This window comes from Bombina bombina, chromosome 1 (assembly GCF_027579735.1).
Source record: "Bombina bombina isolate aBomBom1 chromosome 1, aBomBom1.pri, whole genome shotgun sequence".
NCBI lineage: Eukaryota > Metazoa > Chordata > Amphibia > Anura > Bombinatoridae > Bombina > Bombina bombina.
Window position 1 is genome coordinate 1,272,070,601 of NC_069499.1, and position 25,812 is coordinate 1,272,096,412.

General features: G+C 36.2%; 1 protein-coding gene across 3 annotated transcripts in view; it reads left to right on the top strand.

Moving 5' to 3' along the window:
- ZNF469 (zinc finger protein 469) overlaps nucleotides 1-25,812 on the top strand; it is a 912,094-nt gene that overhangs the window by 779,637 nt on the left and 106,645 nt on the right. The window contains exon 1 of one of the 3 annotated variants that reach the window (XM_053701264.1): nucleotides 5,700-5,798. The exons of 1 other annotated variant lie outside the window; for it this stretch is intronic. The gene's annotated coding sequence lies outside the window, so the exon portion shown is untranslated. Of the gene's footprint in view, nucleotides 1-5,699; nucleotides 5,799-5,978; nucleotides 6,327-25,812 lie in introns of those variants that run through there. One more of the 3 variants, XM_053701272.1, reaches the window with a different exon arrangement.

Here is a 25,812-nt window from a genome sequence, read left to right on the forward strand (position 1 = left end):
GAAGGAATGTGTGGGTTTGGCGCAGTAAGTGCTTTAGAGGATAAATTAAAGGAAAACCAGAGAAAAGGTACCAATTACAAAAATATATTATATTTAAAGACATTTTAAAATATAGCAAAACATTGTTGGGGTTTCCTATCCATTTAAGTACAGTATTGCTCTTAATATAATTATTTTTAATCACTTTATATCTATTTTTAAAAGATGCAATTAAAATTCAGATTTTTTGCTGTATTAATTTACTCACATATTTTTAAATAAGCATAAAGGATGAGTTTGAAATACATTGTTATACATTGTATATTCTTCCCTTAAAAGTTGTTAGTTTTAGTTATATCTTTTAAAGTGTGCACAATCTACTCTTGATGCATCTAATTGCTTTTGAAATACAGTACATTGCAGTTTAGATTGTAGCTTTATGCCCCTTTAAAGGTATACTAAACCCAAAGTATCCCTTTAAGTTTTCTTACAGATTTGCGAGGAACGCAGTAAAGTTCTCTTACTCTTCATTCGGAGAAAAAAACACCTCCACTTTGCCATACAATGGCTGACAAGGTTTGCTCAATACATATTTATAAGCATTTTATTCATGAATTACATCCTTTATAAATATAGGATATCTTGTTATATTTTATTACATTTTAAAGTAAATATTACAGTAAATATTTCAACGTTGTTTTTAAATTTGTGCTAGATGGCAAAAAAATTAAATGATTGAGAAGGCCCTTAAAGGGACATTAAACACTAAATAAATGCTAGATAGAATGGTGCATTCAAAGAAAAGATTAATCTGAGAATAACATGTGGATGTATTTTTTTAAAGTTTCATTAGTTGTTTAAATATTGACAAAAAAGGTGTAACGTTTTAGTGTCTATAAAACAATGGGAGCTGCCATGTTGTAACTTAGGTTACCTTCTCTGCTGTGGCCAATTAGGGACAGTTATAAATAGCTAACTAGAGTGTGCAGCCAATGGCTGTGTGGAATATAACAGTGTTCTGCAATTCCATTTCTAACAGGAACTGAAAAGCTCAAAATCCCAGAATGGAATTACAGGAAAAGAGGACAAAATAAAGAATGAAATAGGTTAATTTATACATACAAAATATTATTTTATATCACCATCTCAAAGTTTTTAATGTCCCTTTTAAAGAAAAACATTTTCAAGACCCATTTGTTTCCATGAAACTGAGTCTGCAATATTTTACGCTAAACATTTATATTTTCTTCACTGCGCTGAAAACAATGTATTAAAACCATCTTTTAAAAACTAATACAACTTTTGGAAGCTTGTGTTTATTTTTAAAATGAACCTCTGCTAATAAACCCACTCCAGTTACGGCACATTTACTAACCCTCAACAGGTGGTACAGCCAATCAGGACTTGTTGTACCTCTAGTCCAGGGGTGTCAAAATAATTTGAGTTGCGGACCATTTACCATACAAGTGCAACTCACGTGGGCCGCACACTACCTACATATATAGCATTGCTAAACAGCAGTGGCGTTTGTTTAGCTGTATGCATTTCAAAAGATTGTGTTCTGTAACCCCTAAGTAACTTACTCTGGCTTAATGAAACACACTTTTAAGAAAGTGACACATGCTTCATTTGGTTTCCCTCCCAGATAAAATAAATATATATGTATATATATATATATATATATATATATATATATATATATATATATATATATATATATATATATAAATATTTCTTTTATCAAATATAAAGTACGTGATTTTAGTTAAAGAGAAAATTATGGAAAGGAATGGGTAAAAATTATGCATTAAATCAGTGTTGCCATAGTAATGAACACATGTAAAGAAGTGCTGCATTTGTCAAAGAAATCGTTATGCACTTATCTGTGTTTGCCTTTTTGTTTTTTGTTATAACAATGAGGCTCGTAACAAGTTTCATGGGTTTTAATGATCTCGCTACTGTAGTGCAGCTGCTCACTTACACTATACAACAAGTGAATTGCAATGTCGGAAAAAAGGGATACAGGCATTGTAATGGAGAGCTGAATAGAGGTTGCCCGCATGTGCAACCCTAACAGTAAGCGTGCTCGCTCTTTAAAGGGCCATTATACACTCATTTTTTCTTTGCATAAATGTTTTGTAGATGATCTATTTATAAAGCCCATAAAGTTTGTTTTTTAAAAAAATGTATAATTTTGCTTATTTTTAAATTACATTGCTCTGATTTTCAGACTCCTAACCAAGCCCCAAAGTTTTATGAGAATACCGTCAGCTACCTTCTCCAGCTTGCTCCTGTTTGTGTAAAGGGTCTTTTCATATGCAAAAGAAGGGGGAGGGGGGAGTGTCTTATTTTCCCACTTGCAGTGGGCTTCCCAGCTAACTTTTCAACAGAGCTAAGCTGAAAGCTTCTAAGTACATTTTTAAACCATTTTATACTGGATTTCTATATCAGTATCTGTGCATCTTATTCTTTATAGTAGTGTCTATTACATGCAGTTATATGAAAATGAGTGTATACTGTCCCTTTAAGTAATAAGCATATTATAATTATTATTTTTCATGGAGGTGTATTGGGATGCAAAAAAGTAGATTGTAGGCCGCATGAGACCCGCGAGCCACCAGTTTGACACCCCTGCTCTAGTCCCATTCAAATAAAAAAATGTAGTAAGGCAGGCTGCTCATACAAGTTCATGTATTCAAAGTTGTTATGGGAACAGCCTTTCAGATGGACTGGGCTCTCTCCCCCATGGAAGGTTGATTTCTGATGTTGCCTCTCATTTACATAACATTTTTACAGCAAATGCCGCAGTGTTGAAATTTTCAGTATGGGAGACCGTTTCAAATGGCAAAAGCAGATATGTCAAAGGTAAAGGAGCTGTTTGTTGAAATACATTCCAGCATGTAAAATGGATCATTAGGATCACGTTCAAGGAGAGAAGATTTACAATGCAATGTCAGTTTAAGTTTAATGTGCTCCCTTTTCCCTACTGCTATATGTAACCTGTCCATGTTCAGTTAGTTTTTACATTCTCATGTCTGTATTGTTTTCAGTGCATTGTAAAAAATACATTTAGTGTTTAGTGTCCCATTAACATCCAATATTCTTTATGAATCAATTCACTCGTTTAGGGAAGTGTTTGTTTTATTGTTACATACCCTGCGCACTTGATTGCATATAGAGCTTTACTTTAGTTTAACATAATGTGTAGATATTGTTGCAGGATATGTGTGGATCCTCAATTGAAAGAGGGGTTTCCTCCTTTCAAAAAACTCTAATATTATGTTGAGTTAGGGTCTGCTGAGCCCTTGTCAAAATATCAGTCTTATAGAGTTTTCAACAGACGTTACTGTTTGCAATGTGCTCTTGTGTGCAGACTTTTCTCATCTGTGTGTTTTAACATACCAGCGTGAATCCTGGCTTTCTGATTGAGAATTACTGACCCTACGAACTGTTTGAATCCCTTCCAGATTGTGTGAAATAAGTAACAATGAGTAGATATAAAAAATCTGGAATTCTTTCTTCCACCACAGTGTTAGAATTTACCAGATTGCAAAGGATGTGAAATAGTAATTAATATTCTTTAGGTTTTAATGGATTTGTTTGATTTTCCTGTAGAAGCTTTGTTGTGTGACATAAAACATTATTAAGAACATATTTATGTTGTACGTTTTAAGTGCGTTCTCAGTTTCACATCATATAACCTACATGTGTATGTATCCCTAGTTATAAATAAGGCATTGGGGCATAGCTATAAAGATCTGTACGGAGCTTGAAGCACCGTGTTTCTGGCGATCCTTCAGGCTCGCCAGAAACACAAGTTATAGAGCAACGGTCTGAAGACCGCTGCTCCATAACCTGTCCGCCTGCTCTGAGGAAGCTTACAGACATCGCCACAAATCAACCCAATTGAGTACGATCGGTTTGATTGACACCCCCTGCTGGCTGGCCTCGAATCTGCAGGGGGCGGCGTTGCACCAGCAGCTCACAACAGCTGCTGGTGCAATGCTGAATATGGAGAGCGTATTGCTCTCCGCATTCAGCGAGGTCTGTCTTCCAGATCAGAATGGATGAATTTATGTTAGTTTGCTTTCAACTTGAAGAGGGAGTTGTTAGCCAGTTTTTATAGCACTATGACTGGATATTATATGAACAATTTAAGGTCATCTCAAATAAATATAGAGATAAAAGTCCCATTATGCCCCAGGATTTTATAAATGTGAAGGAATTTAGGAAGAGTAGTTCACAAGGACATACATTTAGGGGGATGTGTACAAGAGACAGTAGTGCCTTTGGCTCTTCCAAACAGTAGAAAACAAACCTTTTCTTTGAGGTAAATATTTTTGCTTTGCTTAGATATATGCCTGTTATAACTTTTTTTAATGTCTTTATGCTCCTTTAAAGGTACAGTCTACACCAGAATTTTTATTGTTTAAAAAGATAGATAATCCCTTTATTACCCATTCCCCTGTTTTGCATAACCAACACAGTTATTTTAATACAATTTTTACCTTTGTGATTACCTTGGATCTAAGCCTCTGCAGACTGCCCCCTTATTTCAGTTCTTTTGACAGACTTGTATTTTAGCCACTTAGTGCTGACTCCTAGGTAACTACACGAGTGTGAGCACAATGTTATCTATATGGCACACATGAACTAACGCCCTCTAGTTGTGAAAAAATAAATAAAAATGCATTCAGATAAGAGGTGGTCTTCAAGGGCTAAGAAATTAGCATAGGAGCCTACCTAGGTTTAGCTTTCTATTAAAGGGACACTGAACCCAATGTTTTTCTTTCATGATTCAGATAGAGCATGCAATTTTAAGCCACTTTCTAATCCCTATTATCAATTTTTTTTCGTTCTCTTGCTATCTTTATTTTAAAAAGAAGACATCTAAGCTTTTTTTTATTTAGAACTCTGGACAGCACTTTTTTTATTGGTGGATGAGTTTATCCACCAATCAGCAAGAACAACCCAGGTTGATCACCAAAAATGGGCCGGCATCTAAACTTAATTTCTTGCATTTCAAATAAAGATACCAAGAGAATTAAGAAAATTTGATAATAGGAGTAAATTAGAAAGTTGCTTAAAATGTCATGCTCTATCTGAATCACGAAAGAAAAAATTTGGGTACAGTGTCCCTTTAAGAATACCAATAGAACAAAGCAAAATTGATGATAAAAGTAAATTGGAAAGTTGTTTAAAATGACATGTCCTATCTGAATCATGAAAGTTTATTTTTGACTAGACTGTCCCTTTAAATCGATGTTGGTAACTTGAGTTCCTGTGTGATGTTACATAATTGATTATGCCTTATTATTACGACCAGTTTATTTTCCAATAAAGGTGACAATTCAGTCTGCTAGTTAGTAGATCCATTAAATCATAGCAATGTATACGTTTAATGACATATATATATGATTATAATTAAAGAACAAATATAATTATTACATAGAAAGTGCCACAATCTACACATTTATGTGAAATAGCAGCATAAACAAAATGAAAATGAAGTGCAGATAGACCAATTGGAAGTGTAATCAGTGGGAATGTCACTACAGAGAGGAGAGCAGCGGAGTAGAGAGTTTTTTTTCTTATCCCTGTGTCTGCAGCTCTGTACAGAGAGCACAGTGTGCTACTGGCTGCTGGAGCTTCGGAGGGCGTGAGCTGCAGTGCCAGCAAATGTGGTCAGTAATGAAGCTCTCATTCTATTCATACATTACCAAGGAACTAACACACTGCCGCTCTCTCTCACTACCAATTACTGCTGAGGCTGGAGGAAAATATGCAGTGGCTCTATACGGAAGAAGGCAGCTAGTGAGGTGAGGCAGCTTCTAGCTTATATTTATCTGTTCTGTTCCAACCGGCATTTTTTTCTTCTTACTCTATGAGCTCATCTTGACTATATTATTGGGATGGGAAGAATTAACTCTGGAGCAAAACAAATAAAACTGTTGCTTTAATTTAGAATGCAAGCTCTGCTGGCCAGGAAAGCCCTTTATTATTTAGCAGACTTGTATTTCTTGCAGAGAGCCGGAATTCATGTGACTGAGGTGATTTATACTATAATTGAAGCAATCTGCTTCTGCCTTCTGATAACTCGCTGTGATATTGTCGCGTAACTGTCAAAGATGCCGGTTATTTAAAGGCACCCTGCACTGATTGTGACGGCCATCAGTAACAGCACTGGAAGAAGTACTTACTGTTATAGGATCTGCTAACTCTATATAGTCTATTGGAAATATCTTTACTGGAGATTTCACTGAGCTGGATTGCATTTGATTCTGAATACATTTGGCAGTTGGATGGTTTATGTCCATATGAGATCAAACACTGTCTTCCACATTGGGGTTTGTAAATATTAACTTCTTCATTTCCAGTTGTATCCTAAGTGAACCTATACTGCTAGTGAAAGAGTTATTTTTAGACTTGATAGTCGCTATCTCCTGATTAATAGATAAATAGATATATATATTTTAGTATTATACATTTTTAACAGATTCTGATACTTGAACTGACATGTTACAGATTTGTTTTATGCATTTATATTCCTTTAACACTATCCTCATCAGACAGATGTGCATCCCATTACTCTTCTGACGTTGTCTGATCTATATGTTAATTAGGCTGGAGGTTAGAATAGATCACTTTCACTAATCAGTCAAACACTGAAGATTATGGTAGTGTCAGGCAAAAGTCTGCACGAATGCAGAAAATGAAGCATAGTTTAATGGACTTATGAAAGAGATGGAATAGTAAAAAAGGGGCTGGGCTTTGAAAACTCTCCTGTGCTTCAGGAGGAGGGGGGTTGAGCATCAGCTGTAGAGAGACCAGCTGTCTTTTCTAGGGAAGTTCCTCAAATTACTGAACCAGTTTCTTACAAGACACTTTGGGGCATTCCTTTCTGCCTGCACATTCCCTGCTACTGTCAGTCGTAAAAGTGCCTCTGTTCATTAACCCCTACACTGCAGGGGTAAAATAGGGTCTATATCAGTAGTATGTTATCTAAAATTAATGAATAAAAGTACTTACTCTTTCATTGTCAGGGGTTGCTTTGCAGTTACCTTCCAGCAGCAGAGGGGTTAATTAGCATACCTGGCCTGTGATTAAAAATCCAAAATGTATTAAATGAATATAATATTCCAGATCTGGAGAGGAAAGAGTTAATCAGACTGTCTCACACCAGTGAGTTATTTATGTGTCTGGGAAAAGGAATATGGAATATTTTATTCTCTTGGAAGTGAGAGTCTTTTTTGTTATTATTTCTTCTTGTGCAAATAATGGCAAGGTTTAGCAGTGTTCATTTGGGCTGGAAGTGCACAGCGAGATCAGTTTGTGCTTGTGTACAGTCACCTCGGAGGTGTTAACCGTTCTCTCGCCTGCTACAATAAGAATCCCAAGACAAGAGGAATGCTTGATTATCTAAAGATTGCAGAATAAATACAATGTCATATTTTGTATAAGACACCAAAATAACTAGATTTTTTCATGTAGTGTGACTTTTTTTTAATTTTAATACAAAATGTATTGTGTGGTTATCAGAGACTGTGCATTCTGGAATCCACAAACCTTCATTGTACTATATGTTCTCTGATGAAAAAAATAATTGTGTGAATTCTGGGGTTATTTTGCAGATACTCTTAAAGGGACAGTCTTCTCCAGAATTGTTATTGTTTAAAAATATAGATAATCCCTTTATTACCCATTTACTTGTTTTACCTAACCAACACTGTTATACTAATACATTGTGATTACCTTGTATCTAAGCCTCTGCAGACTGCCCCCTTATTTCAGTTCTTTTGACAGACATGCATCTTAGCCAATCAGTCCTGAATCACAGCTAAATCCACAGCAGTGAGCACAATGTTATCTATATGCCACACATGAACTAGCACTGTCTGGATATGAAAAAACTGTCCAAATGCACTGAGATAAGAGACAACTTTCAAGGGTTTAGAAATTAGCATATGAGCTTACCTAGATTTAGCTTTCAACAAAGATAACCAAAAGAACAAAGCAAATTTGATAATAAAAGTTCATTGGAAAGTTGTTAGAAATTGCATCCCCTATCTGAATCATGCAAGTTTAATTTTGAATAGACTGTCCCTTTAAGGCAGTTGAGCTGTTTATATCCAAGGCGTAGGTAGATGTGATTGTTAAGACCCCTTACTTACTGACAGATAAACAAGGAAACTGCTGCAACTTCTTGGATGCTGTCAGTGTAAGACGAGGCATTTAAGCGAATTCCCATTCACTGCTGGGCAGAGTTTGTGGTTTCCCAGCTTTCCTACAAACACTGCTAAAGTTTGAAGTGTGTTTAACTTTTTCCATGCAATGGAAGTCTGAAATACAATACAGAATTATACAATGCAGCTATCTTTATTTTCATATGAGGAATCCAATTAACTATATATGTGATCTATATCATCTGTTACCTTTTTAAGGGAGTAAACTGATTGATCCAACATAATAGACTGTAGTGGTGATTTATCACATTAAGACTAGTTTTTGTTGTGTTTTGTTAAATGATGTAGTAGTGTTACTCAGCCTAAGGCCTATGTCTCTCACTAGCCTTTTATATGGTCCTCCTCTTCTATGAATTGTAAGACAAATTATGTGGGTATTTTGCTTTTATTGGCTAAAAATCTAATTGATTATTTGCAATTAGATCACATGATTGTGTGAAGTTACATTAAATTAACATTAAACTGTTCAGTTTTCTCTCCTCCTTCACAACATACAAAACACCCACATAAGCTACACATACAACTGAAAGCTGAGACAGGAATATTACTTTCCCCCTTTAGTTGCTGTTGGTATATGCATATGGACAGCACTTATAGACAGTGTCATATATCTCCCTCCATTGCTATCTTGCTCCATTGATAATTAACTTGTGTATTTTGCCTATTTTACAGATAAAAATAAATTAGCTCCACACCCTGAGCATGCAAAGGTGGAGAATACATGTAGATGCAGCATATTGTCATTTTGCTGGCAAATTCACAAAAAAAGTTTTGTTATAAAAAGCAATAAAGTGATTCTACTGGACAGTACTCCTTATGAACAGGAAATGCAGGGCATGACATTATAGGTGTTACCTCTGTGTTCCTTTAAAGGACAACTAAACACAAATAGTAAACTACATGATTTTGAACATTCATATCTGAGAATAATTTTGCAATGAAAACTTTATTTTGTCAAATGAGTATATTGTTTTATGTTTATTCTTTTCACTGATTTCACTGTTCCCTAGTACAAAAGAATCATTGCTAACCAATCACAAACTAATATTCAGATATAGCATGAGCAGTTGAGAGAGACTGGGAAAGCTTGCCCTTATCTCTTCCCTTAAAGGGACATGCCACCCACATTTTTTCTTTTATGATTTAGAAAGAGAATGCAATTTTAAACATCTTTCTAATTTACTTATATTATCTAATTTGTTTTATTCTCTTGATATTCTTTGATGAAAAGCATATCTAGATATGCTCACTAGCTGCTGATTGGTTGCTGCACATAGAAGCCTCGTGTGATTGGCTCACCATGTGCATTGCTTTTTCTTCAACTAAGGATATTTAAAAAATGAAGCAAAATAAATAATGGAAGTAAATTGTAATGTTGTTTAAATTTCTATTCTCTATCTGAATCATGAAAGAAAGATTTTGGGTTTAGTGGCCCTTTAAGGTGGTTTAGCACCTTAAGTTACTAGTTACTTAGTTACTATCATCATGCTTGTTGATGTAAAACTGATAATCCATTTGATAATCTGATGCAAAAACTGATAATCCATCTTTTACATCTGCTGAGAATCTTAGGGGATGGTGAAGTAAACAAAAACATGCATAAATTGCCTAAAAGTATTAACCCAAACCTTCCTGGGAGAAAGTAAAAGAAGGCCATATAAACAATGCGTGGAGGCTATGTCATCTCTCGTCATGTTTCCTCAAGTTTTTCCCATGTCATATTCCATTTTTAACTTCAGTTGTTGTATTTGTTGCTCATCTTTCACTTAAAGAGACAGTCAAGTGCAGGGGTGACAAACCTATGGCATAAGTGCCCATGATGGCACTTTAAAACAAATTTGCTGGCACTTAGTTAGCCTCTTGGCATACTCTACATTGCTTTGTTTAATTGGCTTGTGGTGCTTAATAATTTGATTATGTTATGCTATTTATTGTTGATATATATTATGAATTTATTAAAAATAAATACATAAATTGCTTTCACATTTCTTAAATGTCCCTTTACACTTGAGAGAATTTGTAGAGAAGACTTTTAAAAAGCTTCACCAGCTCTCTTCTAGTGTAATTATAAAATGCTTTAGTTGGTTATCATGTGCATGAGGGGCATTCTCGGTCTTGAGCAGGATATGTACTGCGAGTGGCTGTGTCCTGTTTAACCACTGAACATTTGTAACAAATTACAGCATTTAATAATTACATTAGAAAATCTTTTTTATAAGAATGATTCTGTTGTCAAGCAATAGAACGATGAACAGTACACCGGATCTCAATGTGCTTTAAGGCACCTGGAATGGGTATTTTTTCAGAAAAGAAACTATGGCTATGCATTTTACTTTCAATATGTGTCTTATTAAAAGCTATATAACACCATAAATATTAGGAATACTGCAATTGGTGGCTTTGTTGTTCTCACTGGCAGTGAAAGGTGTAAGGAGCAGTTTCAGTGTTAGCTGAGAGTTTTGTGGGATGAGAGTAATATTTTTCCATTTAGCATTTATTTTTCCTTTGGTTGTTCCCTTTCTAAGAATGAGGTGTTCTGGGGTTAGCTCATAAACTTAAGGACAAGCAGTGGAGTCTGGAGCCAACCGTAATGGGGAATATTGCTTCGCCGGCCACACACACTCAAACACACACATATACTCATACACTCACACACACACACACTCAAACACACGCATATACTCATACACTCACACACACACACACATACAAACACACACACTCAAACACACACATATACTCATACACTCACACACACACTCAAACACACGCATATACTCATACACTCACACACACACACACACATACAAACACACACACTCAAACACACACATATACTCATACACTCACACACACACACATACAAACACACACACTCAAACACACACATATACTCATACACTCACACACACACACATACAAACACACACACTCAAACACACACATATACTCATACACTCACACACACACACACATACAAACACACACACACACACACACACACATATACTCATACACTCACACACACACACATACAAACACACACAGTCAAACACACACATATACTCATACACTCACACACACACACATACAAACACACACACACTCAAACACACACATATACTCATACACTCACACACACACACATACAAACACACACACACACACACACACACACACACTCAAACACACACATATACTCATACACTCACACACATACAAACACACACACTCAAACACACACATATACTCATACACTCAAACACACACACTCAAACACACACATATACTCATACACTCAAACACACACACACTCAAACACACACATATACTCATACACTCACACACACACACATACAAACACACACACACACACACTTGCAAACAGACACCAATGCACATACGCAAACAAGCATGTACAGTGCAGCTCAATCAAACCAGAGGGAACTCTTAGGTCTGAATCAGAAGAGAGTGTTTGGGTCTGCAAGCTCACTCAGCTAAGAGTGCATGCCACATTCTATAACTTCACCTCACTCTATACTGTATGAGTTCACTGCAGGTGCACTCTACATCATCAATGTAGAGACAAAGCGGAGCGAGTTTAGCTTACTTAAATGCAAGCTCAGCTGCTCAATCCATTTTACAGATTCTACTATATCTTGAGTCTATTTATGGGTTTGAGGCAAACTTCATCCAGACACAGCTCTCTGCTACTCATTAGTACTATAACCTACTGAAACAGAATGTATGCCTGTATGATGTGCACATCACTCCATCTAGAGAGGGATTTCATGTCTGCAAGCTCACTACACTCAAAGCAAGAATTCTATGCAGCTATTAAATGACAGCTTTTACTGTCATCTAAGTATTTGTAGCTTTGCAAGTTTATTACACTTTCTTGTACACATCAGTCAAAGGACAACTAAACATAAATTGCAAACTACATGATTTTGAACCCTCATATCTGAGAATCTGCAGTTTTATTTTGTCAAATTAGTATATTGTTTTATGTTTATTCATTTTACTAATTTCCCTGTCCCCCAGAACAAAAGAATCCTTGCTAACCAATCATAAACTAATATTCAGATATAGCACAAACTCTGTTTGCACATGTGCAGTTGAGAGAGATTTAAAGGACCAGTCAACACAATAGATTTGCATAATCAACAAATGCAAGATAACAAGACAATGCAATAGCACTTAGTCTGAACTTCAAATGAGTAGTAGATTTTTTTTCTGACAATTTTAAAAGTTATGTCTTTTTCCACTCCCCCTGTACCATGTGACAGCCATCAGCCAATCACAAAAGCATACACGTACCATGTGACAGCCATCAGCCATTCACAAATGCATACACACTTATTCTTGCTTGCTCAGTAGGAGTTGGTGACTCAAAAAGTTTAAATATAAAAAGATGTGCACATTTAGTTAATGGAAGTAAATTGGAAAGTTGTTTAAAATGGCATGCTCTATCTGAATAATGAAAGTTTAATTTTGATTGAGTGTCCGTTTAACTTAGTTACTATGGCAAGAATGCTTCTCCTATCAACCTTTAAGTTTATTTCAGGGCTTGATCAATTTATATCAAGCTAAGAAGCCAGTCATAGTATGATAGGAGTCATGTATCCCTGGCTACCAAACTTCATTAAAGAGGCAGTATACAGTAAACATGTTTTTCCCTTTATGTATTTCCAGTGACTTGTTATACTAGCTGCTGAATATAGAATGTATGAGAAATTGCATCTTCAGGTTTATTTGTGGATATAAAATTGCAGGTTTTGTCCTTTGAAACCACAGCCTATAGAAATTACTTGACTGCATTAAAATAAGATCCTATTATGTTATCACTTTGTATACAGACACTTGCTTCCTTATCTTGTGTCTGTTTGTAAACCAAACCCCAATACTTAGATAGAACAATGGAAACTTATAATCTTATTAGTTATCTCTTCTAATCCCCCTCCCCCCCCCCACACACCGGGAGTGTGATTTCTTCTGCTGACTGTTTACATAGCATGTCAATAGCTTGGACTTAAGTCCAAAACCTTTTAGTATAGGTGGGGATACCACCACAGGCTAAATCAGCTATTTCAAATGCTGAAATAAGGGTAAACAAGCTACTTGTAAACAATTCAATACACACCAGCAGGTAAAATAGATAATTTGGAACAAATTACAGGGGAGACATTTTTGGGGTAAACTTTTCCTTTAAGTCCGCCTTACTTCTCTGCAAGCTCACTTATCTCCAACCAGATAGATAACTAGAGAGAATGTACTATTAGTGTGCCCCATTTAATCAATGCAGAGTTCATAGCTCTACATTAACACCTTGCTCTGAAAAGGAAGAACTCAGTCTCAGGCAATGCATATGTAAATCACACCATCTAGAGAGAGAAATCTGCTGGGTTGAGTCACTTATCTTAAGAAGAATTAAAGGGACGCTAAACACCTTGTAATTACAAGACATTTCTGCAGTGTTGCTACAAAATGACACAGCACCCAAGTCAAAATGTTTTTAAAACAAATCGACTATTTACTGCAATTGATTTTCAATAGCCAAACTCCACCCACCACTTGCCATATTTGGAGGAGCCAATCCATGCTTTAGTTTGCAGGCAACACGATTTGCATGGTCATAATGTTAGTATAAAGTAGATTATTTTGCATTTGTTATTATCAGGGAATTCTATGTAGCAGCGGGGTGGAACTATCATTGGTGCAGTAGGTGCAGTTGCACCAGGGCCCAAGTGCTTGGGGATCCATAGCAGGCAGTCTATACACAGGTGTTTGCAGAATGTGGATTGGCGCCCTTTGCTGTCAAGTAGATGAAAACATGTAAAAGTATATTTATGCAATATTCATTTTTAATAAAGTGCACTCACAGGAACGAACAACTGGCTTAGTCTGTTCTATGGCGATTTACCACCTGGGTGCAGCTATTTAGCCCAGTAATGCTTTTCCTATAGTATATCAGTCTGATCCCGCCTATTACGGTCAGTCCAGCACTGAAATACCAGGCAATTTTTCTCTGAACAAGGAACACAGCAACTCCAGACGATCATTTCAGCCTTCATTGGGCCTCGTCAGTGAGGTGTAGCCATATTCTTCTAAGCACACTGAGCAAGGAGTCCACATCTGGTTGCCCCTTTTTTCCATAGGGAGACTAAATACATACAGAGAGAAGTGCACTCACGTCTGGGGTGCCTCATCTGGGGTTGCTGTGTTCCTTGTTCGGAGAGTAATTGCCTGGTATTTTGGTGCTGGACTGACCGTAATAGGCGGGATCAGACTGATATACTACAGGAAAGTTCTACTCTGTGAAAAGCATTACTGGGCTAAAAGAAGCTGCACCCAGGTGGTAAATCGCCATAGAACAGGCTAATAATGGTATTGAGACGGTTGTTCGTTCCTGTGAGTGTGCTTCTCTGTGTGTATTTATTCTCCCTATGGGAAAAAGGGGAAACCAGACATGGACTCCTTGCTCAGTGTGCTTAGAGGAATAAGGCTACACCTCACTGACGAGGCCCAATGAATGCCAAAACGATTGTCTGGGGTTGCTGTGTTCCTTGTTCAGAGAGGAATTGCCTTGCCTGATATTTCGGTGCCGGACTGATCGTAATAGGCGGGATCAGACTGATATGCTATTCGAAGGTTCTACTGTGTGAAAAGCATTACTGGGCTAAAAGAAGATGCACCCAGGTGGTAAATCACCATAGAACAGGCTAACAATGGTATTGAGCCGGTTGTTCGTTCTTGTGAGTGTGCTTCTCTGTGTGTATATATATATATATATATATATATATATATATATATATTTTGTACCAAAATACCATCAGATATATGTAGAAATATGTATTTATGAATAAATATAACATATTCTGCTATGTAAAGAACATTGGAATGTGAAATATTCATATTTTCATGTCGGGTTAGCACACATGAGAATATGCAATTGGGTTTGCGTGCGAGTAGGGTGTTAGTTTGTTCCCCACTTTTTTGCTCCATAATACGAGCGCAACCCGACAAGCGCAAAAGTCTTACTTCTAGCACAGTTAACGCTAGAGTGGGAGCATTAAATAGCACTCCACTCATACTATGGCCTTTTGTGTGATTTCTCTCCATGGCAGAATTTTTTTGATCATCAAAGGACCAAAGGGCCCAATGATCAAAAAAGCGGCATGGAGAAAAATCACGCAAAATCTTTTGGATTTTTTTTTTAAAAAAAAACCTTGTATTGTAATGTATGTGCTTTTCCTTCACACCAAGAGCCCTAAATAGCTAGATCAACAACTCTAAAGCTAACATTTGCATTTCTAAAATGGTTTAAGGGACCTCACAGCACTGACGAGAATTATTTGATCGTATCACCAGATCAGAGAGCTTTAGATCACCAGGCCCTAAGGACCCGATTATCTAAAAGGCTCTAGGCTAGTGAGATTATATAAAAATGCACGCCGGTCCTTATATTTCCCTGGCGAAATTATATATAGCCACTTTTTACCTGAAAATAGGGTGTCTCGCAAAGGGGTGTATACTCCATTTTTGATTGGGAAGTAAATGCATACATTACAAAAGTGCACAATTAAATTTGTAATGTAAAATTCATACAAAATGAACAATTATAACATTCACACATAAATATGCAGGAAAAATAGTATTTTCAAGGAGCTGCAATAATCGTAACAGTATGGTTTTTTCATAAAATGGGCTGCCCATGGATATTCCATGGGCGTGGATGAAAATTCCTCTCAAATCCCAGCGTAATTGTCTAAACATTTCTGCCCTACAGTTCTCACTGGGGGTTTTTCTCGCAAATGAAAAAGGTGGAAAATTTGTGACAAAATACTGAAAATACTTAATACCCTAATATAAAAACACATACATATGAAAATATAGGCGAATTGTAAGATGCTATGAAAATGTGCCCCATGTTCACCGCTAACTTCGCTCTAGGCAACAAAGTGTCCCTTTCCAGCGAGCTCTATTATTTTTAATAGGAGACATCTCACCACTCACAGGGACTGCTCCTTTTTAAGATAATTCCACTGGGCAGCCCATGCGAGGGTCGGCATGATCCATGTTTGATCTGGCGAGGTTTAGATAATCGTCTGCAAAAATGGTTTTGCATTGTCTTTTTAGTATGCATTTGTTGATTATGCAATTCCACTGTCCTTAATGCTTTAGCTTTATGGTGTCTACACAAATGTGGCCATTCTAGTGTGAAACTAATATAATGCTCTAATTCACAAAACCTTCCCATTAAAAAGCATTGGTTTAAAAAAAAAAAATGTATGTAGGCTTTGTGTTTGAACACACATATTAATTACAGCGAGCAGTCTATGGTATAATCTCATATGTACATCCAGTATACACATGCTTGGAGGTCCAGAAAATCTCATATCAAGAGTAACATAAATGACTAATGCTGTTTAGTGTCACAATAGTGTAAAATTTTAATGCAGCACCGCTTGTTATATTACAACATTGCCAAGATATATTCAGCCCTCCAGCACTTCCTGTCTGTGACCTTTCCATTACCCACTGCGCTCGGACTGTGGTCACTGTGACCATGAATGAGAAAAAATTGCTGTTATGGATTCCTATGGTTATTCACATATAAATACAAATATTTCCCCAATAGAAATTGTGTGACCTAATATCAAACTAGCAAAGTTGGAGATGGTTCTGTGCCAAGATGGGATTAGGAGATACAGGTATGTGATAGATAGGAATCTCTGTATAATGTTTATGGAATAAGTAGCTTGTGTTGTATGGTATATCTGTGTTGTTGACTTGCAGATCATATATAGCAACGAGACTGACACGTCAAACTATCTTATTTCACTGAAATAAAAACACAGCTATTGAGATACGACTTGCTTTCCTCTTGTAATCCATTTCCTCCCTCGTTTGAATCCATATGTTTGACCATTGGTCCTCTGTTATATGCCAATTATCAAACCATCCTAATTTCTTTAATTTGGTTAATGGAATCAAGTCAAATTTACATTTTCATGATTAAGATAGAGAATGTAATATTAAAAAATAAAAAAACTTTCCAATTTATATCCATTGTCAAATTATGCACATTGTATATTTTTTATATGTACACTTTCTGATGCACCAGTTCCTACTGAGTATGTGCAAGAGTTCACAGTGTATACATATATGACTCTGTGATTCACTGATGGTTGTCACATTATCAAAAGAGCAGGGAAATAAAAGGGCATTTTGTACTTTTTTGGAAAACAATCTGCATTGTCTTGGCAACTTTGAGAGTATTTATAAATATGTTCTATTGTCTTACTTGTTAATACCATACAAAACACAACATCCTTTCTGCTTAAGAGAAATACAAGGACTCTGTCGGATGCTTTGGATATTTTTTTTCCACCTCTTTCTCCAGCTGATAATGGGTACTGAAACCATTGTTGACTGTCCACTCTACTGTGCTGAGAACAACTTTACATAGCTTCCGTTTCACCTGACTTTACAGTATATAGGTTTTATATCTAGCTTCATGCATTGTAAAGAGGATAACGTTGTGTCACTATTGGACCAAATGCACTAAGAGTTGTCTCCAGCCTTTCCAACTTCAGTGGGCTTTAACAGCTTCTCCTGCTTGATTCTGTGCAGCCTATGGAAAGATAAATGAGATAGAGCAAGTCATCTTAACAGAAAAAATGAACTGATGAACCTGAATAGGTAGGTGAGGTCTGATGGAGAGATTGCTACTGAATGTTGCCTGTTGAGTTCTCATAAAGGACAACATTTACTATTGGCCTCTTCATCCTCTCCAGCTTCACTAGTTCCTGTGCTCTTCACTGCATCTAAATAAGTGAGGGTCATTCATCTCTATATATTATATAGATTATTTAGAATTGTTTACAATACATATAATATTTAATAATTATTATTAATATTTTAAATATTTTATATGTAATATTTCAATAAAGCGCCTTAAGATAACTAAGTTCTCATGTGCACGAACCCGACACCGCATTAGACCTAAAACACAAATCGTGTTACACATATTTTCTATTCCTATGTTCTTCTCATAGAAAAAAATAATAATGTGTATATTATATATATATATATATATATATATATATATATATATATATATGAAAATGTTAATGTAAAATATATATCTATAGGAATAGATATAAAGGTATAGTTATATACAGATAAAATAACATTTACCTGTATGTAAAGAACATTGGAATGTGAAATATGTACAACAAATATACAGTAAAAAATTATTAAATATTATTATGGAATTATATATATATATATATATATATATATATATATATATATATATATATATATATATATATATATATATATATATATATATATTATAGCCCTTTGCATTCAAATACATGGCCATATACCTTTTGAATCCTAATACATATTTTTTATTAATATTTATATGACTATTTTTTATAAGATAGTGTTTATATGAGTGTAACAGTTTATTTTAGTGTATTTATGTTGTGTTTGGTGCAAATTCTTTTATTTCACTACCCTTTATTCAAGGTTTTCAGTCGCACTAACCTGAAGAGCATAAATCACAATTGCTCTCATGTGTGTTCAATTTGTAATACGCACACTATTTCCTTTGCGCACAAAAAGCTGATACCACTCACGCACAAACTTGTAATCTAGCACTTAATGTTTACCGTTTTTTTTACCCCTTCTAGTGGTAAAGCATTTTGTGCTAGATTAGTTGCGCACTAATGATTGCGTGGGACGCGATATGTAGTATCCCTTGACCTCGCTAACATTAGCATGCAACTTAATATTACAAGCCTATGGTAAAACTGATTTACTAGATAATGGTTAGCGCAACCAGCATAGCTGTAGCACAACCTATACTTTCAATGGATTTAGCTAAATAGCATTCATGTTACAAGTTGAAAGTTATAGGTTACGCTCGTGTGCAAGTCGAAATTGTTTTTGAATATTTAGCACGACTTAAAACCTGAAGCAAAGTGTAAGGTTTAAAAATAAAAAAACACACCAAAAACATACATTTAAATACACACACACAGTTTTTATTTTAAAAATATTAATTGCATATTGATAAAAAAAAAGTTTCTAAAAAAGTTAAAAAGAGATATGGTATATGGCAAGGTGTTTGATTGGAAAGGACTCCAAAGTATATGTTTATAAATGTGTTTATGCATGTGTATACATGTTTATACGTGTAAATACATATGTGCAAACACAGATACATATACACATGTATATACATATACAAACAGATATATAGGTATAGATATATATTTTACAAAAAGATATATAGAGATACATATTTAAAAATAAAAAGAATATTTTCTTCTAAGTGAAGAGCATCGGAATGTGAAGTATTCCTAACGCACCTCTGGCTTTAGCGCAGTTTTGGGTTAGCGCATGAGCGATAAATAGAAAAGGTATCTTTAGCGTGCCCCATAGTAGTCTATGGGGAGAAGGATTTAGTGTTGTTGCGATATCCTGAAGTTAACGTGCCTGAGTCTTTTCGCTCACACACTAACTTTGTATTGTTAACTAGCGATAATCTTTCTGACCTGACTTTTTAACTTGAGTCCAGTTAGCTCTTGAGCGCAAAAAAATTAGCGCCATAGTTAGATCATTGTATTATTGCTTGCATATAACAAATTAGAGCATTTTTCATTTGTATTATTATGTCTCTTCTCATGTCTTTTAGCTAGTGGTCTTAGTGATCAACTGACTTCCCTAACTTCCATAACACTTTCCTTTAAAACTATTTATTGAATTGCACATGCCTCTGATATTACAAGAGCTTCAATAAGAGGTTAAAGCAAGTCGTTTCCATCCCTAGCTTCTCCACAGCACACAAATCCCACATAGAGGTCTAAACTCATCACCAGCATGGGGAATGTAGACACTTGGTAAACAGAAGGACAATCTGGCAGTTGTGAGGGAGGGGAGGCGGAGGGATAATTTATTTTTTCAATAAGAGACAAAACTAAGTAACACATATGTGTCATTTATGTTTGCCTTCCTCTCAGCATAAGCAAACCATGAATTAGAAGAAATCTAAAAAGATTTTGTTAGAATTGGGCATATTGTTTAACCTTTGTGTTGCCTAAAGAACAGCTGTTTAATACATTTGTACAATATGCTGTAAACAGTTTTAAATATGTTACTGTATAGAGAACAAGTTTTTATTTAATGCTCAGGTTTGCCCTAAATATTTTAAGTTTATTTTTGCCCTTCAGGAAATATGTAGTAGGTAAGGCCTAGCTAGTGATTTATTGCTTATCTCCCATTAAATCATCTACAATAAAACTGCTCAAATTACTGTATGCTCCATACAAATTGCTGTTTGTGAAGAAATCTGGAATGGAAACAATTCAAAACCTTACCCTGAATGTTGTAAGGGTAGGGTAGCTAAAATGCATGCTTGCGCAGAAACCACAGGACAGACCTAAATTCTCCCAATTTTAAATACAAAAAGATTATACTGGTCCCCTGTTCTATGTGGTAAAACCCCACTACTTTTGTGATTAAGAAGGACCTTTTTAAAAAGTCTTTTCCGGATCCAATATGGCTTCCAAGTGTATCTTTTGTGCAGAGTAAGTGTAAACTTGTTAAAGAGGAAGAAGTGGGGACCCCGGGTATGTAAAAGGGCCATACAGTATTATACTGCTATATTTATATTTTCATTATTTGTTTTGGACAAAAGCCCAATGAAGGACTGCTAAATTGCAACAAGGGGAAATCCAATCAGCAGTGAGTTTGAGTTAGTGAGCAAGAGAAGACTACTTAAAGGGACATGAAGCCCAAAAAATTTCTTTCATGGTTCAGATAGAGAATACAATTTTAAACAACTTTCTAATTTACTTCTATTATCTAATCTGTTTTATTCTCTTGGTATCATTTGTTGAAGGAGCAGCAATGCACTACTGGTTTCTAACTGAACACATGGGTGAGCCAATCACAATCGGTATATATATGCAGCCACCAATCAACAGCTAAGACCTAGGTTCTCTGCTGCACATGAACTTGCCTAGATAAACAAGAGAAAGAAGCAAATTATAGCAAAGGATAACAAGAGAAAGAAGCAAATTAAATAATAGAAGTAAATTGGAAAGTTGTTTGAAATTGTATTCTCTATCTGAATCATGAAAGGAAATGTTTGGGTTTCATGTCCCTTTAATACAATACTCAGCGTTAATCTCACAGTAGACCAGGTGAGATGTGGCACCCTTCAATAATAGAGTATACTAATGTACAACACTGCTTGTTTAATCTCAATTTAAATACATATATTTGTGGTCTGGGGCAATCAAAGAACAAGGACAATGAAGAAGGCTTAAAGGGCCGTTAAATACAGATATTCAGAAAGAGTGCATATAAAAATATTGTGCACATTTTAATAATGGAAGTGAATTAAAGAGACAGTCTACACCTTAGTCATCTAAAAGTCTTACTTTAGATTAAGCTGCAAATAGCCTCCTGCACACCTTTCCATATCATACAGCAGTAACAGTAAAACGGTTATTTTAAAATGACTATTTTTTCTGGTCACATTAAAATTAAATGGCTGCCAAGCTGCACCACTGATGACATCACCATCTGGGCTGCATCTATGCACTCTGCTGAATAGCATTAAAGGGCCATAGAACATGTTGAGATCTGTGTTCTAAAAGGGTAAAATAGTTTGCATAAAAAAATTGTATCAAAATTGCTGGCAAGTATTTTAAAATAATTTTCAAAAATAAGCAAAATGACTTACATAGCTGTGCTTTCTGGAGTAGACTGATCCACCCCCCTTATCAGTGTTTAACATCAGAAACACAGGCATTGTATTTTAACAGCAGCTTATTTGCTTCTAGGCATGCTCCAGCAGATAGTGAGCGTTAAAGTCTGCATTCTTTCTACCATATCAATGGTGGATATAAATGCAGCCATAAAAGGAATTGTGTGGGGGGAGTTAGAGCTGTACAATTCGGACACTTAAAGGGATAGTAAACCCTAAAAAAATATTTTATGATTCAGATAGAACATACAATTTTAAACAACTTTCCAATTTATTTCTATTATCAAATTTGCTTCATTCTGTTGTTATCCATTGCTGAAGGAACGGCATTGCACTACTGACAGGCAGCTGAACACATCTATTTAGCCAATCAAGAGACAAATGTGTGCAGGCACCAATTAGCAGCAGCTCCCACTAGTGTATGATATGTGCATATTCATTTTCCACTAGGGATACTAAGGCCTAGATTTGGAGTTCGGCGGTAGCCGTCAAAACCAGCGTTAGAGGCTCCTAACGCTGGTTTTGGCCGCCCGCTGGTATTTGGAGTCAGTGATTAAAGGGTCTAACGCTCACTTTTCAGCCGCGACTTTTCCATACCGCAGATCCCCCTACGCCATTTGCGTAGCCTATCTTTTCAATGGGATCTTTCTAACGCCGGTATTTAGAGTCGTTTCTGAAGTGAGCGTTAGAGCTCTAACGACAAGATTCCAGCCGCCTGAAAATAGCAGGAGTTAAGAGCTTTCTGGCTAATGCCGGTTTATAAAGCTCTTAACTACTGTACCCTAAAGTACACTAACACCCATAAACTACCTATGTACCCCTAAACCGAGCTCCCCCCACATCGCCGCCACTCGATTAAAAATTTTAACCCCTAATCTGCCGACCGCCACCTACGTTATACTTATGTACCCCTAATCTGCTACCCCTAACACCGCCGACCCCTATATTATATTTATTAACCCCTAACCTGCCCCCCACAACATCGCCGCCAGCTACTTAAAATAATTAACCCCTAATCTTCCGACCGCAAAGCGCCGCCACCTACGTTATCACTATGTACCCCTAATCTGCTACCCCTAACACCGCCGACCCCTATATTATATTTATTAACCCCTAATCTGCCCCCCACAACGTCGCCGACACCTGCCTACACTTATTAACTCCTAATCTGCCGAGCGGACCTGAGCGCTACTATAATAAAGTTATTAACCACTAATCCGCCTCACTAACCCTATCATAAATAGTATTAACCCCTAATCTGCCTTCCCTAACATCGCCGACACCTACCTTCAATTATTAACCCCTAATCTTCCGATCGGAGCTCACCGCTATTCTAATAAATGGATTAACCCCTAAAGCTAAGTCTAACCCTAACACTAACACCCCCCTAAGTTAAATATAATTTTTATCTAACGAAATAAATTAACTCTTATTAAATAAATGATTCCTATTTAAAGCTAAATACTTACCTGTAAAATAAATCCTAATATAGCTACAATATAAATTATAATTATATTATAGCTATTTTAGGATTAATATTTATTTTACAGGCAACTTTGTAATTATTTTAACCAGGTACAATAGCTATTAAATAGTTAAGAACTATTTAATAGCTACCTAGTTAAAATAATAACAAATTTACCTGTAAAATAAATCCTAACCTAAGATATAATTAAACCTAACACTACCCTATCAATAAAATAATTAAATAAACTACCTACAATTACCTACAATTAACCTAACACTACACTATCAATAAATTAATTAAACACAATTCCTACAAATAAATACAATTAAATAAACTAGCTAAAGTACAAAAAATAAAAAAGAACTAAGTTACAGAAAATAAAAAAATATTTACAAACATAAGAAAAATATTACAACAATTTTAAACTAATTACACCTACTCTAAGCCCCCTAATAAAATAACAAAGCCCCCCAAAATAAAAAATTCCCTACCCTATTCTAAATTAAAAAAGTTACAAGCTCTTTTACCTTACCAGCCCTGAACAGGGCCCTTTGCGGGGCATGCCCCAAGAAGTTCAGCTCTTTTGCCTGTAAAAAAAAACATACAATACCCCCCCCCCAACATTACAACCCACCACCCACATACCCCTAATCTAACCCAAACCCCCCTTAAATAAACCTAACACTAATCCCCTGAAGATCTTCCTACCTTGTCTTCACCATCCAGGTATCACCGATCCGTCCTGGCTCCAAGATCTTCATCCAACCCAAGCGGGGGTTGGCGATCCATAATCCGGTGCTGAAGAGGTCCAGAAGAGGCTCCAAAGTCTTCCTCCTATCCGGCAAGAAGAGGACATCCGGACCGGCAAACATCTTCTCCAAGCGGCATCTTCGATCTTCTTCCATCCGGAGCGAAGTGGCAGGATCCTGAAGACCTCCAGCGCGGAACATCCATCCGGACCGACGACTGAACGACAAATGACTGTTCCTTTAAGGGACGTCATCCAAGATGGCGTCCCTCGAATTCCGATTGGCTGATAGGATTCTATCAGCCAATCGGAATTAAGGTAGGAATTTTCTGATTGGCTGATGGAATCAGCCAATCAGAATCTAGTTCAATCCGATTGGCCGATCCAATCAGCCAATCAGATTGAGCTCGCATTCTATTGGCTGATCGGAACAGCCAATAGAATGCGAGCTCAATCTGATTGGCTGATTGGATCAGCCAATCGGATTGAACTTGATTCTGATTGGCTGATTCCATCAGCCAATCAGAAAATTCCTACCTTAATTCCGATTGGCTGATAGAATCCTATCAGCCAATCGGAATTCGAGGGACGCCATCTTGGATGACGTCCCTTAAAGGAACAGTCATTCGTCGTTCAGTCGTCGGTCCGGATGGATGTTCCGCGCTGGAGGTCTTCAGGATCCTGCCACTTCGCTCCGGATGGAAGAAGATCGAAGATGCCGCTTGGAGAAGATGTTTGCCGGTCCGGATGTCCTCTTCTTGCCGGATAGGAGGAAGACTTTGGAGCCTCTTCTGGACCTCTTCAGCACCGGATTATGGATCGCCAACCCCCGCTTGGGTTGGATGAAGATCTTGGAGCCAGGACGGATCGGTGATACCTGGATGGTGAAGACAAGGTAGGAAGATCTTCAGGGGATTAGTGTTAGGTTTATTTAAGGGGGGTTTGGGTTAGATTAGGGGTATGTGGGTGGTGGGTTGTAATGTTGGGGGGGGGGTATTGTATGTTTTTTTTTACAGGCAAAAGAGCTGAACTTCTTGGGGCATGCCCCGCAAAGGGCCCTGTTCAGGGCTGGTAAGGTAAAAGAGCTTGTAACTTTTTTAATTTAGAATAGGGTAGGGAATTTTTTATTTTGGGGGGCTTTGTTATTTTATTAGGGGGCTTAGAGTAGGTGTAATTAGTTTAAAATTGTTGTAATATTTTTCTTATGTTTGTAAATATTTTTTTATTTTCTGTAACTTAGTTCTTTTTTATTTTTTGTACTTTAGCTAGTTTATTTAATTGTATTTATTTGTAGGAATTGTGTTTAATTAATTTATTGATAGTGTAGTGTTAGGTTAATTGTAGGTAATTGTAGGTAGTTTATTTAATTATTTTATTGATAGGGTAGTGTTAGGTTTAATTATATCTTAGGTTAGGATTTATTTTACAGGTAAATTTGTTATTATTTTAACTAGGTAGCTATTAAATAGTTCTTAACTATTTAATAGCTATTGTACCTGGTTAAAATAATTACAAAGTTGCCTGTAAAATAAATATTAATCCTAAAATAGCTATAATATAATTATAATTTATATTGTAGCTA